The sequence below is a fragment of the Hordeum vulgare genome, chromosome 1H, assembly GCF_904849725.1.
Source record: "Hordeum vulgare subsp. vulgare chromosome 1H, MorexV3_pseudomolecules_assembly, whole genome shotgun sequence".
Classification (NCBI taxonomy): Eukaryota; Viridiplantae; Streptophyta; class Magnoliopsida; order Poales; family Poaceae; genus Hordeum; species Hordeum vulgare.
The window spans coordinates 473696760-473697043 of NC_058518.1; the positions used below are offsets into that span (position 1 = coordinate 473696760).

Below are 284 nucleotides of genomic sequence, written 5' to 3' on the forward strand. Positions count from 1 at the left end.
ATATGAATGTATCTAGTCACATCTTAGTATTTAGACACATCCATTTCTAAACAGACATAAGATAAAAAATTTAGGACGAAGAAAGTACTTCACATAGATTGATTTTCATGAGAGTGATTTGCTACCTAGATGCAAAAAAATCCGCTGTGCACACTTCGGCAAATTACCTACATGGAAGAAATCCCGCTATACATGTAAAAAAGAGTAGAAGAGGGGCATTCCGAGAATTGAACTCGGGACCTCTCGCACCCTAAGCGAGAATCATACCACTAGACCAAATGCCC

At 38.7% G+C, this 284-nt stretch overlaps 1 non-coding gene across 1 annotated transcript; it reads right to left on the reverse strand.

Moving 5' to 3' along the window:
- Positions 1-212: 212 nt before the first annotated feature.
- TRNAP-AGG lies at positions 213-284 on the reverse strand. The gene has a single exon. It is a non-coding gene; the product is annotated as a tRNA-Pro (tRNA).